The sequence below is a fragment of the Neodiprion lecontei genome, chromosome 6 (genome assembly GCF_021901455.1).
Source record: "Neodiprion lecontei isolate iyNeoLeco1 chromosome 6, iyNeoLeco1.1, whole genome shotgun sequence".
NCBI classification, from domain to species: Eukaryota; Metazoa; Arthropoda; class Insecta; order Hymenoptera; family Diprionidae; genus Neodiprion; species Neodiprion lecontei.
Genome location: NC_060265.1, coordinates 8,558,679 through 8,576,405, shown reverse-complemented (window position 1 = coordinate 8,576,405; position 17,727 = coordinate 8,558,679). Strand labels below are relative to the sequence as shown.

Here is a 17,727-nt window from a genome sequence, read left to right as displayed (position 1 = left end):
TTTAATCTCCAAGTGAAGAATGATCGCAGTTCGAAGCAATAGAACGGTTTTTTGATCATTGTAGCCAATTCGTTTAGCATCGACCGGAAAGTTCAGTTTCTTGACAAGTTTACACGTCATTTAAAAAAATTATTTCCTGCCTGAGGGGGAAATGGAAACACTAGGATCGCTGCGTCGGACGTTTGAGTCACTGAACCTGAGTCTCGTCTGTGCGGAAAAAGCCGTCAGTCAAGCCTCGGCCGAGAGGCTTATAGCCGAGATGAACGGAGAAAAACGAGAGAGAGAGAAAGATTTCAATACAATACAGGGTTGGTACAGGGTGCTATTAAATGCACGAGACTTAGTGATTTTACAGTAAAACGGCGAGTGTTTCGCTCTTCGTTAGGGGTACCAAATCGGTCGTTCTATTTCGATGGAAATACAGAGGCAACGGCACACAAGTGGCGGGTGAGGGACGAAGAAGAAAAGGTGGCAGGCACACGTTCAGCGGCAGTAACCATTGTTTTATAGGTCGTGGGTAAATCTTTCCGAACAAACCAGACCCGACACAAGTATCTTTCTACAACAGATCCACGTGCTCTGGATGGTGCAAATCGAGTATAAATGTTTCAGTTGAGTTAGTATAAAGTCTTTTGCGAGGAGCGTGAACGGACACATTTCACGTTAAAGGTGGAATCGTTGAAGCTCGTTGACAAAATTTTAAGCATTGGATTTTAAGCATTTACAATCAGATTGTGGTAATATTCTTTACATACAACGCGAACATGTTTTACGCGTTTTTCCATACTTGTATACAGTTGACAGAGTATCCGTTTATATGACGAATGCGCATGCGCGGAGTAAAAGTGGTCTTTTCTGTACCGCGCGCATGCGCTGTCGCAAAATGATCTGACATTACGCGACCCTAACCTCAATTTTGTGTTCCGTGAAAAAACGCGTGATATACTCTTGTTGTACAAAGAATCGCGTGCAACAAAGAGCCAACGGTCTTTTCGCTTCGCGTATTTGCAATATTCGTCTTTGGTTCGCCTACGACTTATATCGCAAACGTACGATCGACCCGAAAAGATCGAGTTTATACTTTCTTGATGCACGATACATTATTTTTCCGGATTAGAAACAGAGTTTTTACGGTCATTTTTAAGCGTGACTGTACCTCAATATGTGCACGGAGTGTTAATCTGATGGACGCTTCGAAGTTCTTAGATAGTTTGTCCAGACGGTCGGGCAGACGAAGTTCGTTCAATCAGTAAAGTGAGTCTCCTCCTCCCGTCGTCCGAGTGGTAAGCCGCACCCAATTGCGACATTATTATCATTGGAAAATACCCCTCGACGGTGAGCTGCTCTTTCTTTTTCCGCTTGCCCCGTTTCAAAACATCTTCAAAAGCAATTGATCGCAGCTAGAGAGTCGCTTCTTCAAACGAACAACACGATTTATCATTTTCTGAATAGAGTCACCGAGTCCAAAATTTAGTACCACCATTTTGAACGCCAGTGTAACTCGCTTGTGAATTGGCTCATGTTCTTTCTACAGTACACTAGCTGATAATGAAAATAAAAATTGCGGATCAATTAGTAAGCAAGCGTTCAATGAAAATCACTCGAGGGAAACTCGAACACGAAAAAGTCACGGATCATGCACCGACAGACAAAATGTGAAGCGGAAAAGAATTTTATCCTATGACTAAACAGCTTTGTGCTTTTTGCCAGTCAAAGAATACTGATAATTGTTTTCTCGCCAAGTTTACAAATGACGTCAATAAATATTTCATTTTCACAAACACGCGGCGATATTCACAAAGATGGACCGCAGCAGTCACGACTTATTCGCAAATATTACCATCGCGGTCGAACGTGGAGAACGTATGTTATCCAAGGACATGGTTGGCTACATCTAGAAACGTACACATTGACCATACGTCGACGCGTGTCAGTTCGCAGGTTATGAATAAAAAATTGCACGATAGCATGAGAGATACGTCGCACGTGTTCCAGATTCAACGTGAAAGACTTTTTCGACTTTTTCGAATTCATTACCGAGGCCTTGGAGACCCGAGAGACTGCAGAATTCGCGAATGCATTAGCGACGTCGCGATGATCAGTGCACCTGAAGTTGGTACGATAAATCAGCTCCACCCGCGGCAAAGCGATTCTGTAACTTTGACGCAAAATACATAAATAAATTATGTAAAAAATTTCACGAGATTGTTTTTCTTCTAGGTTTGTTTATTTTTCATTTAAATATACACTTAGAATATACGTGCAGCTGATTCCAGAGCGTGGATGCATGCGACAGAAAAGTCTAGAAGAGGAGCTCGATGCATATGCTGATCGTAGTTCTCGCAAAATGCATCTCATGTATTTATTCATTGACACAGCATCGCGGAATATATATTTTTGCCGCATAAAGTATCGTGAATAAAAATAAGACAAGGTAAAAAAAAAAAAAAAAAGAAGATAACAAAAGGGAAAAAGAAATACGGTACAAAAGGTGGGTCAAAATATAGATCTATATCCTTCCGACGGTACGTTATAGTGGAGCTTTGACCTCAACGCAGTCACGTTTCAAACCATCGTGACTTATAATATTTCTTCTTCTTTTACCGGCTCGGGACACTGATTAAAAAAATGGTTTGTCAAACTTTGAATCTCACCAGTCGTTTGTTTTCTAATTATGCGGATGACAAGTCGACGCTGGGGATGAAAAAAAGAATCAAAGGGAATTCGATCGGAGGATTTTTGCTAAATTGCGAGAAACGGCTGCGCTAGTTAGCGCAATGGGAATCCGCAGGGGTTATTAATTAGCGTTACTCGGTAATCAGCTTTGCCGGGCGCGCTGCGTGGGTATGGAGGTTATTCTACTTTCTGCGTCGAGGAGGTCTCGGAGTTTGAATGCGACCGTTAGGAAGTGGCGGCTGGTGCGTCAACCAGGAAGCACCGGCATCCAAGATATCTTATTGAGAGCTTATGGGGCTTCACGTACAACTTCTGGTGTAATTATGAATTACGTCATCTAACTTTTCCCATTAATTAACTCTGCCGAATATCCTGCAGTCGAAATATCCCAGGGGACCCGTTAAATTAACGATAGGAAAGCCGGCCGACCGTTACTATAATATTGCTAACTAGATTCCCGCGAAAATTATCACCACATATAGCTATTGCAGGCAAGGCAAGAGAGACGTACGGAGAAGATCGTAAAAGGTTGCAAAAACTTATCAAGTTGAGAGAAGTGATTTTGAGGATAGAAATGCTTGCCCGAACTACTTATACTAATTACTCATTAATTGGGGTGTGTCTTTGACTTTTTTCCTAACCCGACTCACCTAACTTAACCTAACCACTTATACTAATCACTGATTAATTTAGGTGTTTGTTTAATTTTTTTTCCTCCTACTCGCAAGCAACAATGCTTATAAATTAAAAACCAGCCTTAAAGTAGACTTCCATTAATTCTTTTCTTAAGCTTTTTCAATAATAACGTAAAAGCTTTTGACGGAGGTTGCACTCGTATTTTAAGGGGTAAACCTTAGAGGTGGTTTTTATACCTTGAACAGTCGAATTGGCTTGTAAAAAATGTATTCGATATTTTTTAATACACTGCAACATGTCGCGGATCTTTAAGAAAATCGTTGACGTACATTTCGGGGTCCTTTAATAATTGTAAGAATTTAAAAGCTATAACTTATCGTTAGTCCAAACCGCAATTCCCGTTCATATTTTCCGCCACATCATTTTCACCCCGAGTCCATCTTATCGGTTTGACGCTGACCAAAGAGTCGGAAAATTTCTTTGTTTACGTCAGGATCCCAGCGCTATATCAAGGCGGCAGAACAGTTTCCTCGTGCGAAATAATTGCGAACTAGGTAAAACGCGATCGCAGAACTGAGCAGGAAATGGAAAATCGATTGCTCGGAAGCTATCAGCTCCGTGGCTGATCGACGAAGGGCGTTTCGACAGGTGAGCGAATCGGGACGGGAGGAAAAGGCCCGCAGAGATAAACGCTTCGAGAAGATACCGAGAGGAGGACGCGTTTTCCTTGGCAAGCCCGATTCCAGCCGGCCGAATCTAATCCAAGCAGCTGACTCGGGCAAATAGATACGGAACGAGCTGCCACTGGATAAACTGGACCTAGAACTAGGAACGGATTAATTAACTCGGGGGTAAAAAAATTCCAGAACCTACTGAACAGTGCCCGAGACTTTATCGCCTCGACGAGATTAGTCGTACGCGTGTCTCACCTGTTATACACCTCTTGCCTATAAATATGTAGGTATACTTAGGATTAGTAGTGAAGAGGCGATTCCGTAATCGAGGCTACCAAACGTCGGTGTAACCGATAAAGTTCGTTTAACCCTTTAATTCACGTTGGGACGCTCGGCGTCCCACTCTTTTATTTATTTAACTACTTTTTAGGTAACAACTGCCGAGTTTTTTCGTTGCACGTGGTCCCTGAAACGTATCTAGGTCTAAGAATGAAACATCAAATTTATTTGTTTATTTATTGAAAAAATAGCGCACGTAAACAAATCGTCGAAATTCGTACTTTTTCACGAAAATAAGCATTCTGTGCTGATCTATATTAGTTACAGAATTTTTTCAAAATTTTTCTTCTCGTTGTTTTTGTTTGCTCGTCATATTTGATTCACCGGTTTGAATTTTCGAATCTCGAGTTCAGATTCGTAATCTGGCAGTTAGGGGTTATTATAAATCTTGTTTTTGATATTACTGAAAATTTTTCTGTACAAAGTTTTTCTTGTATACAGAAGTCATTACAACTGTTGACTTTTGTGAAATCAAAATTTCTGTCGATATAAAAAAGAAATATTTCGAGAATTTATGATGTTCATTTATTTTAGTCGTTTTATTTTTTATACTTTTTTTTTTATAAAATCTTGCTTCACCGCAAACCCCTGAAAACATATTTAACGTCATTGGCTGCAATCGGATCTCTCCAAGTATTTTCGTACATTGAGTCAGAAGGATAATTCGCAACCTCGATGCATAGTTGTGCAATTATTTTCCTTGCCAAAACGATTTCACAAACCATTGCTCGACTGTCGGCTAATATTGCGATCAACGGCTTGGATCACAACGGCAACGATTTCATCATTTCCAAAGATGTCAAAAATCGTGTAAAAAACGCAATTTACTAGCGGTTAAAGACGTGTCACAGAATTTCCTGACTCAAGAACTCGCGTTCCGTTACAGTTTTGCTGGCCTGAATTATTACAAGCGACCGCAGAATCGAGTGGGCAGAAACGCGATTGACAATCGCTTAACAAACACGGTTTCAAGCGATTGAGACATCGAGCTACGTTTCTATTAATAACCATTGCCGAAGGTCAGTTGCTACGATTTCGCGAATCGCTTATTACCCGGACACAGCGATGAATTTATACGACTTAAGTCGACTATGTTGCTGCTGCGATGACTCGGCAGATCTGTTCCGAGGCATCCGTTCAATTTTTTGCACCTTCGACGGTTTTTGGTGTTGATAAGTCGATCGATAGCCGCAATCAATTATTTTCCCATAAGTCGTTCGCGTTCTTTTTCTCTTCCTTCGGCGAGTCCTCGAACAGTTTTTAATTTACCGCCGGCGCGTTTCCCACAAGGACACGGAAAGTTTCTTACCGAGGAAACTGCCGCGGCTTGAGAAAACCGCAAAACTTTGGTCGCGGTGTTTCAAAGGGCTGAAAAGAGTCCGACAAAACCCGGTTGTTCTGCGGCTGAGAATCTGGACTTCCACAAGTGGTTGACCCTGGATGGCAAAGTGATGTTCTCCAAGCGAACTCTCCGGCGCTCAGCTGGCTCGTGCGGATAGATTTTGATCTCCTGTTTCATCTCTCTTGTCAGGCGAAACGGGCTCCTCGGTCACGAAACGTTTGGCAACTTGTTCGGACTGCCACACCTTCAGAGAATTTTTGAGGATGAAACTGCCGTCCTGCCTTATTCTGCTTTACGTTAATTTCATGCGTTATATACTTAGATGAAATATATATTCCAGTCACGAAATGGTTTCGGATCGTAATTTTGGCTAATCAACTCCGACCGACAAGACCGAGACTGTAATATAACTATTTAGAGTTCATTGATCCTCTTCACTCGGAAGCTTTCGTGATCTTTTTGTACGGAGTACAAAGTCCCATCGCTGCATCACCGGCACTCCGTCAGCGGCAATGAAGTAATTTGTAAGCTATTCCGATCGAGGCTCGGTAATTGTTGGCAATGTAAAAAAATAAAATAAAAAAAAATAAAATAAAACAAATTCACCAAGATATCAAAGAAAAAGAAATAAAATAATGAAACACGATTGTACAAAGTTGTGGATCAAGAAGACCGTTAACGTTACAATTGTTATAATTTTTAATCCAGCGATACGAACATTGAACCGAATTTCTTTACGACCTTCATCTAATATGTTTCGTCGAATGCTTCGAATTTCTTCTATATCTCCGATCAATATCCGATCCTTCAATTTTTTTATTCAGCTAACGAAAGGAGGAAATCGAATACGATGATACCTAGTACCGAAAACAGCGGTTTGCAACGGTCTCGTCATAATAACGGAATGCAGAAAATCTGTGGTTTTGTTCATCGTGTAATGCAAGCGGGTTAAATTAAACTACCGAATCGTCGCCTGAGTGCCGTTACCTCTTGCAAAGATCTTGACTGAACTTGAAAATCAGCTTTTATATTTAACCCGGCACGAAACGCGCATCACTCGCGTGTCACCAGAAGTTTGAATGACTGTACGTGCAAATCCGTCTCCTTTTCTTCTACGTTCGTAAATAACAAATCATTCTGTCATCTGGTTAATTCAATTCGATTTTTTACATGACCTTGTTTATATTCACGAAGCAACGCTCCTCTCTATATTATTTGCGCTAAAATATTGCCGGGTGAACTTAATTTTTCTCTCTTCTGGCGCTTTTTTTCTATCCCCTTTTGTCTTGTTTTTTCTTTACGCAGTCGTCGCTAGCCGTGAAAGAACTGCTTGAATTACCTCCGAGCGTATAACGTATCCCGTCTGTGAGTGGGCAGTGGAGTATCTCGTTCAATTAAGTGTTAATTAATGTTACGATATGACGTCAACTCCAACGCCTCCTAAGAAATAAACGGCTCCTCTCGCCAGGGTCGATGCCTCTTTCTCAACTCTTTATTTTCGAGTATGATGCCAACCTCTTGTTTTTCCACTAAGGAAACCTGCAGCGTTCCCCACAACAAGAAATCGTAACGCGCCTATACGGCACGTGTAATGGATAGAGATCATTTTTACAGCTCAAAGTAGTCGCCAAAGTCTCTACGAATCATAGCGATGGAGAAAGATCAGTCCTTAACATTCATATATTCAAACAGTTTTTTAAACGATACCTGTTTTACTCAGCTTTTCTAGTTACGGTAACAAATGAAATTTTTCTCAGTGCAGATGTCTATGGCCTATTTCCCAAAGGACTCCCGAAGACTAAAGAAATGGCTAATCGAACACCGGACTCGGCATGCGGTATGGCGGTGCTAGCGTTTATTCATCCCTTTTTATCCTGCGGTTTCCGGGCCGCTCCAGGAGTCCGGAACCGTGCGGTAGCCATAAAAGAAATGGGTCAGCTCCGGCGGTTGTCGCCAGTCGCCACTTCTCGTGCTTCAGTGCGACACTTCCGTTCGAGAGTGGTCAGCTCCGGTCGGGACAGAAAGACCCTTTCTCACGAGAAATAAATCCCTCCGCCATCTTGGAAGTCATGCAAGGGCAAGTGTTGGATAATGATTGCAGGGTTCGTTTTTAGCAAACACATTTCAAAGGAATAGCTGCGAACCTTTCCTGTGACATCTTCGACTCTCTTTCCGTGTAAGATCTTGAAATGTTTCACATTTTCCATACAAAGTGGAAGATTCGTCACCTCTGGCTTTGTTCAGCAATGGGAAAAGTCGGTATCGTGAGTTCCGTAAAAAGATTGGCGACATCGATGAAAAGGCACTTCACGAATGGACGAAAAATGACATGGAAATATGCGTATATCCATAGTTGTGAGACGAGTACACCCAAAAAGGAGTAAAAATTATAGCCACAGAGTGAAGCGCAGAGGCAAACTGGGAAAATAACTGCCGTCATAAATTGGAAAGAACCAAATTTGTTCGTAGAATTTACAAGACGTACACTGAGAAAAATTTCATTTGTTATAGTAAGTAGAAAAATTGAGTTGAATAAAGTTCCTTTTGCCAAAGGTGCATGATACATGCCAAAGCTTGATCTGCTCGTCCAGCGAATTTGTTTTCTAGGTGCACCGGAAGGAGGATCGAACGAACTGCCATGCAGTCGAGGGCATGCATTGGGAGGCATCCTGGACGCGTAATCGCATTCGTATCGCGGATGAAAAAAGGTTTCGTTGCCTTGAACCTCTTGGAGCCTTGCGGCAGCTGGATATTGAGGAAACTCTCACTTGACCTTCGGTCAATTATCAATGACCGTATGACTTTATCTCCGAGAATGTGATGATTCACTTGATTCCTCTGCGGAATGCTGCATGGCTGGTGTGTCAGAGACAAGCGCGTGGTGATCGGACGACGGCACTTAAATTCCCGACTCCAGACACTTCCTATCGCTCGCTGCTCGAACTTGTCTAAAAATAAAGCGTCGAATACCGTGCGAGATATCGAATCCTGGACAATCGAATCCACGAACGAGCTTACGCAGAGACAAATTTTTGGTTTGAACAGGATTTCCGGTCATGCCGTTTCATTCGTATGATCAGGAGAAGACTCGATTGTTTTGTATTTTAAGAAGACGGTTTAGTCGGTAATTGAAATAAAATTCGACGTAAAAATCCGACTACATCGCTTCCGCTACGACGGTCGTTTTAAACGATTCAAGACTAAGCAGCTACAGTCAACAACCGGGTGACAATGTTGAAGCGAATAATTATTGACATTCCTTGTAATTGTATCATCAGCTCATGGCAGTGGTGGTAAAGTGATTCTGGATTAACAATAAATCGTTGAAATGCAGTTTCTGGTGAAATGGTGCCGTTCCAATGCTTCGTCAAATTAAAGTCACGAAAGATTATATTCCTCAAATATTTCGATGAAATTTTCACGATGACAGGTGACGATTACGTCGTGATAAACACATTGAAATACCAAAGAGCCATTCCCGATAATTGACGTAATTGGAAATCTATTTGCTTTGAAATGTAAATGCTCGGTATCGCCGCCTGCGGAACGAGAAGCGCGAAGGAAGAAGCTTATGTACGCGAAATCGTTTAATTTCTTGCGGCCTCGTGCGGGTCGTCGTTTTGCGGCCGAGGAAATATTTTAATTACCTTAATTAAGGCGCGCTCCCTGGTACTTATGTGGAACTGCGTATACTCGGGACTAATTATCCGTGGCTGCTATTTAGAACAGCCTGTTATTGTTTTCATTATTTTTCAGACAATTTCGTGCGGTCTAACCTGCCCGCGAACCTTAATTCCAGAGGAAGGGTACACGAGATGATGTTTTAGAGGGACTGGTCTGGGGAATTCTATCTCGACTCGGTCTCATTACGAAAAGCTTACACGCTTCAGTCCCCTTGGGTTTATTTCAGGAACGAGTCATATCTCATAGCGATAATAGAATGACGCGCGTGAAACGAGAGAAAGAAAAACATCCGACGGAAAAACGATTTGCTTTTTCAATTATGCAACTTTACCATTTGTTCCGTGGTTCAGGATTGCACGGGAACACGCAGTGAGGAAACTATCGAGTGAAGAACAGTGAGCTTTTACTCTAAGGGGATTACAATGATTGCGGTATTAAGTCCAGAGTAAGATTGTTGAACAGGAACTTCCGCAGCGTGCACTTACGAAAGTTATTACTATCCCGCTTAGGCGCAGTAAAACTTGTACTACAACAATATCGATCGCGGAACCTTCTCTACGTAATACCGTATTCGATTTATCTCTTCGTTCGTTTTTTTATCACCAAAACTTTCCTCCACACTCCCTCATTGTCGTCAGTTTTGCACGGATCAGCAAGTGACTCGTATTATACTTGAATACGAAAAACACGTTTAGAAATGGTGAAAAAGTTCCTGGTTAAGCCGAGATGTGTTCGAATTTCAAATTCTTCGATCGAACAGATTTATAACGATCCAGGCTCGTGGAACGAAAGGTTCCAGAACCGAGGTGACTTGAGAAATAGGAGAACATCGGTGACTTGAGGATGCACATTTTGCAGCATCTTCAAAGTGGTTTTCATATTTTCTACCCACAAGTTTGACCCTCGATTTATTCGTTTACCCAACTTATTTATTTTTTTTTTATTTGCTTCACTGTACGTTAAAATGCTGAACATGCATTCTTGAAGTGGAATGGTTTTGGATGGAGCGGAAGATTTTTTAGAAATGTTCGCTTTACCGTACGGAACAGGTTTAAGTCTCCTTAAATTCAAATTTTGGATCGTTGGTGAAAAACGGAACGGATTTCTCTTCGGTTCTCGTTCTAAAATTCAAAAAAAAAAAAAAAGAAAATAATACTCTTCCATTGGTTTCTTCAAATACCACGCCAGACGAAACCCGGACCTTTGAAACAAACCAACTCGACTACTCGTGATCTTTCCCAACGGTTGACCTTCGCGTGGAGTTCCCAGCATCGGCGTCTCGTCTCAATTTATTCGGCCGTTAAACCGAAGCTGTAATAAGTCGCTCTCCTGGCTCGCCGATGTCAGTTATTGCATTATCGTCCGCTCGTGATTGGCGGATCGAGAGTAAGCAGATCCGGCGATGTTACTTCGGGGGAAAGAACCGCAGATTCCTACGTTACCGATCGGCTCAGGTAAGACGAAGACGTTTTATCGTCGCGTAATAGAACGCCCATCGTCCAGAACCCGGAGTGCCTAACCAACTTCAGGTAGTTAACAACGCACGAGGAAAACCGCGGACGCGATCACGCACCGTCGAGATTTATATATAGAAGGTTGTTAGAATCACTCCGGGTCAGCGCACCTTGCATTAGCCACGCACCAGCTACCCACCTCCGGGTGCCCATTTTTAGCAAGGCAATTCGCGAACTTCCGGTGCTTGACGCCGAACCGTGGATACTTTCACGGATTTTGATACACCGACGGTGTGGAGGCTAGTTTCACGGTTAAAAATCATCGTCGCAACTCGGATTTGCCGGAAAACTTGCACGTTGTGGTTTTGCTCGTTTCAAGTTCAGCGAATATATATCTGGCGGGGAAAATTTACTATCGTCAGTGAAAATTAGTGAATTTATTGCTGTTCCTTTGAACCGAGTTTGATTCTTTTTTATTCATAGAAAAATGACTCGTTTTGTCACATTTGATTGGTATACTTGCCGTAATGGAACAGATTTCAGCTGCCTTATGCGGGTTTTTTCTCTTCTCGTATTAAAACTTAAGCAGATTTCCATGGATTGAAAAATGTTGTTCCGTCAAAAGGATCGATTTACGAATTTTTCAACGGCATTTTTGAACGAATTCGGATAGTAGGCGGGACGCTACTCTCCGATGAAAAGTTGGAAGATGATTTGATCGAGTTTTCTTTAAAGCGGAAAACGGACGAAAAATTTCGGAATTAATACGATACGATAACTTTTTGCCACATCAAATAAGAATGGAAGTATAGCATTAAAGACCAATAGTTTGTTAAAAATTCATAATATCTTTCTTCTGGAAATTCGATAATTTCGTTTTAAAATTATGCAAATTAAATCGGGCGGAATATATTTAAATTTTTGTTCATTACAAAAAATTTCTGCTATAAGCAATTGCTGTGGCTATTATTAGAAATGATCCAATTTTTACGAGATATACAGGATGGCTAATTTTAATCAATCCAGTCAAATATTTCGAAAACCAAAAGTGACTCACAATGAAAAATTTGATGCACTTTCAGATGCCGATGGAAAAAATTTACTGTTCCGTTTAAAACGACCAAGTTGACCTTTGTCTGATCACTTACGGAAAATCTGACACTTTCGTTTTCTTTCTCTCTTCGAAACTCACAACTTTTGTCTAAAAAATTTTTCACACTTTGGGGTTTTCGAGATATTTGACCGGATTGATTAAAATGAGACAGCCTGTAAACGTTAGAATATCAAGTGAAAATGCAAATGAGCCGGAATCTTTACTACGAACGATATAATTTCTTTCGACAATTGGTGCTACGGTAAAAACTAGAGATTGCTTATCCCCGTCGTTGCAGGTCAAACCGACGAATTAATCTTCTTGCATTCGCCTTGTTTTTCATTTTTATTCTTCGTTCTTTTCCTCTCTTTCCCTCTTTTTGTTTACTTTGTTTAATTACACACAGTTTTCTCATAGCTCAGGTACATGGAAAGTTTTTATCCCGAGCTCGTTAGTCGCGTACAAACATGATATGAAAATTTCACGGTTTCTCATCGCGCTGAGGGCTTTCTTTGAGCATGATTGAACAATAAAGAACTTTTACGATGGCAAATTTTTCGCTCTGTCTTGGCTCGTGGCGTGCCTTCTATTTTCTCTCAGACGGCACTGAATTATTGCTGGCGAAAGAAGCTCGGAAAAAATAAAAATAACATAAGAACAAGAAGAAACAAGGAAAAGACTCGTAAATCTTCAGCTTTCTCTGCGTACGTGTACAGGCTCGGAAAATTGGGAATGATTTGATGGATGATTAATTCGGCGATGACGATTGAAATTCAGCCAAGATTCATCATTTTACAGATCCCTGCTCTAATTCAATCTAATCGTAAGTAAGTTTAGGTTAATTACTTTATACAAGACTCGTTAACGTCTTAATTTCTCACTGCATTCATTAAATACAAGATAAAGTGAATTACCGAAACTAGGTGATATTTATAAACTCAAGTGTACTACATAAAACTGTTTTGCATTGGAAGCTCGTTTAATTGTTCAAAATTTGTTTCAAACAGAATTAAATTATGAAATTTATTTTCTTTCAGTCCAGTTCCAGAAAGTTCGCAGTAACTTTAGCTTATTCGATTTAACACTTTTGAAATAACATTCAATTGATATACTATGAAAAATTCAATCTGCGTATATTTTGAATAAATAATAAGCTAGTATATATCGAAACTAAAAAATATCTCTTGACACTTTCCAGTGATGAAATAAAATCTGTAATTGACTGCAGGTATATTTAAACATTGCAGTTTAATTACTTCTCAGAAATTAATTTCACCGTCAAAAAGAGTCTTACGAATCAAGCGAATCATTAGGAAATTCAGAATTGCTAATTTGAGCGAACCCCTTCGCGTTGAATTTTGCTAAATTAGGGTGATTTCTCGTACTTCCGTAACTCCTTCTGCACCCCATTTGAATTCAGATACCCGTCCGAAGTTTTCGTTGATTTAAATATTTTCAACGTCGAGTATTAATGCACGAGCCAATAAAATTCCGGAACTCGTTCGTTATTCTTAACCGCGTAAATCGAAGTCTATCGAATTGTCTTTTGACGCTTTTATGCTCTGCTCCATTTCCGATAAGTTAGCAAATTTAGATGCTCCGAGGAACCGCGTGTCGGTAATTGGAACTGTCTTTTGAGACCGTGAAAATTCGCACATTATACTCGCATATTGATGTCAGTCCTCCAAAGGATCAACGGTGAAAGAGGAAAATGAAACGGTCGGCGACTGTCGATGCAATTAATTATTTTTTAATTACCTGTACTGCGGCGGCCTCTTCCTTTACAACATCCCTTGCTTTGATCACTTTCGATTCTGCGAACAAATTTCAATCGCATAATTATTCGTTACTCTTGCAAATTGCAGCGTCTGATTTTAAACGTTTAATATTCAAGATACATCCGTTGCTGGGAATGATTACGTCGAATTTGTAAATCTGAAACTCTGCCTAACGAAATCAAATGTTAAATTGAACATAATAATTCGAATTTCCAGTACCGAATATCTTTATATTCTATGAATCCGTAATTATTATACATCTCTTTCATTTCCTTTCTTGTAAGAAATTTTTTACCCTCTTAAATTATTTACTACAGTATATACCTATCTATAACACGTCGCATCGGATTTTGCTTTTCATGTTTTTACGATAAAACATTTTGTCACTGAATACATTTACGTCAAAAAATTTAACAATACTAACGAATAAATTTGGCGTACATCGGTACGATGTATCGAATTATGCGGACGTGTGTTACGGAGTTATTTATTTCACGTTGCAATTTTCCAATTCAATTTATTTTGCAACAGTTTTTCATTAGCACTGAAAGACGATTAAATAACAAGTGAAGTGACTTGGGATTAATTAGGACCAAAAATACTTCTTGAGTTCTTCATTCTTACTGCACTACGAATGAGATAAATAGAGAAACATTCGAATTCTCGTCTTTCATTGGCTTTTGATGCATTTGGATAAAATGTTTTTGTCCTATTGAGCTATAGCCGCGGGCTTCTGGGGCCAATTAGCGATGTTTGGTTTGTGTCACGTTGACACTCCGATTGATAAATACGTGTTAATTGGCAAAGAATCTATTCATACGCGTTTTGTACAGGCTGCTTTACATATGTTTGATAACCGTTGATATATGTGGGACATTTCGCTACACTCAAAAACGAATGTTCAACCCTGAATATCTCGAGTCTGGTATCAATTTTTTCTTACACGTACTTGTTTTATTTCTAAAATGCACTCAGATTTGATTTAACGATTTATTCTCCTTTGATTGCTTTACTCCGATCATGAATTGTTTCAGCGTGAAAAAACTGCGAACTTATAAAACGACAAACATGAGTGGAAAAAAATTGTCGTCTTCAAAGTCGGAAATAATTTGTCTCTCATTTAATCTATTTATTCGTATATTTCGTTAACAACCAGTGAAATTAGTATAACTTTTATAGATGTAACGTCTTTCTGGACTTTTTGGAATGGAAAATCAAATTAATTCATTGTACATAAAAATCCGAGTGTTCCAGCCGAATCTTGTCCAAACAGTCAAATACCTTAGCAACAATATATCCTGCGTGTTTAAAATGCTGCCTTTAACCAGAAATTTTTCAAATTCTGACAATGTGCGTTACTTTGAAGGTACAAAGCGTTGCAAACTAACAACGGCTAGATAAAAAATGAAAATGATTTTTGTAACTATTTCCTGCGAATAAATCACGTTATATTCTTATTTATACCTTACTTATATATATAATCAAGTAATTCATCTAATCGTAACATGCTTTTATCTTGAAGGGCTAAGATTCCCTTGTTTAATTATAAAGGGTGAAAGGGTACCTTTGTTACAATATATACCAAATTCAGTTCTCTCGTTCGCGGGAAGTTCAATGTCTTGACGGTTATAAATTAAACCGTGCGTATTTCCGGGGAATAAAAGACTAAAAGTGGAATGATTTTTTCCCACCGTTGTAAATTCCATACTGCCGGATTTTTCCCCCTCTCTTTTATTCCCTATTAAAATATCTCGATCGTTAGTCCCAAGTTCCTTGTTCGTATTGACCTTGCAGCAATCATGTAGCAAACAAGTAGAAAGCCAGTCACAGCAAATTGCCATTCCTCGATTAAACGAGGCGCGGCATCAGTTTCGCACTTCCGTAATTCGAGAACTAATCGATTGGTAATCGGTTACGTCAATAGAATTTTATTATCGTGAGATACGGCGATGTTGTAATATTGTCATGTCACAGAAATAGACGTGAGCGAAGATTTGTCTCAGAAAAATTGTTATTCGTTATTTATTTCAATTTTTGAGCATTTTTGAGAAACGTTTTTCTAGAGTCACCAATTTTCTAGATTCACAGTTTAAATTAAAAATTTGCACCTCATATTTCGCTTCAATTATAATACGAATTTGAAAATTTCAAGTTTCTAAGCGGCTGTCGCATTCAAATCCGTTCAACGTAAAAATGATTCATTTATTATTCATTCACTTCAAAGCAAAAAAAAAAAAGCAGAACAGGTAAGAAAAGATCTGGTTTAATTTCACCGTCACATCGATGTTGTCGTATGTGATATATTTTTTTCTCATCAACTTTCCGCAATTGCTTGATACGTTATAACGCTCCAGCGTTGAATCCGCGTAACTTTGACCCACATTTAAATTTTCCTTGCCACCGGTTTTTTTTCTATTTTGTTTTGTTTTTTATTACTGTTTTTTTTTTTTTTTTTTTCATTGTTACCGAATAAGGCATCGTTGCACAGCAATTAAGACTTCATCTCGAATTGCGAGGAGACAGCTTGCGGGAACGCAATTAGGTCGGAATCAGGATAAGCGAGGTCGAAAGCTTTCGGTGAAAAGCTCTCCTTTTCTCTATTTGCCAGCCCATCCATCGCTGCAGAGTCAAGGACTACTGCTCAGGTCTCGGAGGAAAAGAGGAAGAGAGAGAGAGAGAGAGACAGAGAGAGAGAGAGAGAGAGAGAGAGAGAGAGAGAGAGAGAGAGAGAGAGAGAGAGAGAGAGAGAGAGAGAGAGAGAGAGAGAGAGAGAGAGAGGCTCCAACTAACGTACATTTCTTAAATTAATTTCCATTTGCTGTGTATAAGGTACAGTGGCTGAAAGCACGCGACTACGACTTCCACCTTTTACAATGGAGCCAATTCAACCGAGCAGCCCTCGCCTCGTCACTTGGAAAGAAATTATATGCGCGCTCACATACTGCGGATGTGGATTTAAGGGCCAACGCATTCGGAACAAAGGAACTACTCGTTGCGGGTACGCTTCGCTCGGTTTTATACTCTACATTCTGCCCTCTGATTAGCCTCGCGTATTGTGTTTTGTTCCTTTCCTTATTTTTGGCTTTCGAAAAATATGCGGAGAATCCAATAAAAATATTACGTGTAAATAACTGCTCGATTTAACGATTCGATAATGAAAAATAAAAAGGAAATTAGATCGGATCAAATTTGTTGCAGGTTTTTTTACGGTCTTTTTGACGCATCTATAATTCGAAACTGAAGCCATGAAAATGGTATAAATTGTATTCAAAATTATGAGAGAATAATTTTTATAAATTTGTATTGGATAAAAATCTGTTTCTTCGATTTGTAAATTTGGGAGAATTTACGGAGATAATTTAAAATTCAGATTACCTTCGAAAAAGTGGTAATATTTGTTTTCCTCCGCGGATTCAAACACTGTTGTAATTAAATTTCAAACGCAACTGCATTGGCATGAAAAAAAAAGGATTCTCAAAAAATATGGATTAGTCCGATTTTCTTGCCATTCGAAAAGAGACAGTTGTCATCAATTTTGACAATTGTACTGAACAATATAAACGAAATGTGACTCGAACGTATTAAAACTTGTATACGACGTTGATTAATGCAATTTGGCTTAATTATGGATAAAACATCCGGACGAGTTTATAAAGTTCAGAACGAAAATATAGTTTTTCTTTCTTATTTTGCTACGATGCATAAAACGCGATATTAATGATCGACGTGCTCATCTGCTAGCCTCCGGTTACGCCCACGTTTCCCTTATACTTGAATTTTCTACGTTGTAAACAATTTATACCCTGAAAGTTACCTTGTTCCTGCATCTCCTCTGCCGCAGGTATAAAGTAACCTTTAAGGTCTTTAAGTTCACTGCGCAAGCGAGCTTCGATTTGATAAGTGTACAAATAACGATTACGGCAATGTTCGCTCAATATACTTTTTGTAATACGTTGTATTTCCTCTTTTTAAATGTATTTTGCTTTGTATTTTGTTATTCGTCAAAAATTGAGGTTGCGAAACCCCGAAAGTTAACGAAATTTTTTAACTA

General features: G+C 39.6%; 1 protein-coding gene across 2 annotated transcripts in view; it reads right to left on the bottom strand.

Annotated features, from left to right (window-relative positions):
- The window catches only part of LOC107218459 (brain tumor protein), a 157,907-nt gene that overhangs the window by 113,368 nt on the left and 26,812 nt on the right, over positions 1 to 17,727 (bottom strand). For both annotated transcript variants that reach the window (XR_006904910.1, XM_046742926.1), the window contains exon 2: positions 13,657 to 13,712. The gene's annotated coding sequence lies outside the window, so the exon portion shown is untranslated. The remainder of the gene's footprint in view (positions 1 to 13,656; positions 13,713 to 17,727) is intronic.